The following is a 484-nucleotide window of genomic DNA, read 5'->3' on the forward strand; positions in this document are numbered from 1 at the left end:
TCGTAAAATCTCAACGGAAACTCCGATTGAGACGAAACGAAAAGCGTTTCGATCGGGATTCAAAAGAGAACAAAAAGGAGGAACTTTCTGAGGCCTGACATGTCGCTATGTAGCGAGCTGGAGGTCTGACAGGTCGCTATGTAGCGAGTAGAAGTAAGCCAAGAAGAGTCCAACTTGTTTTCAACGTAAAATCTCAACGGAAATTCCGATTGAGACGAAACGAAAAGCGTTTCGATGAGGATTCAAAAGAGAACGCAAAGGAGGACCTTTTTTAGGCCTGACAGGTCGATTTGTAGCGAGTGGAGAGTTGGCTTGAGCTCAGTCGCTACGTAGCGACCGAGCCGTGTGCGTGCTCGGTCGCTACGTAGCGACCGAGCTGTCTGCGTACTCGGTCGCTAGGTAGCGACCGAGCTTGGCTGTAGCTCGGTCGCTAAGTCGCGACCGAGCTGTGTGCGTGCTCGGTCGCTACGTAGCGACTGAGCTT

Source organism: Brassica oleracea, unplaced genomic scaffold, assembly GCF_000695525.1.
Source record: "Brassica oleracea var. oleracea cultivar TO1000 unplaced genomic scaffold, BOL UnpScaffold00737, whole genome shotgun sequence".
Classification (NCBI taxonomy): domain Eukaryota; kingdom Viridiplantae; phylum Streptophyta; class Magnoliopsida; order Brassicales; family Brassicaceae; genus Brassica; species Brassica oleracea.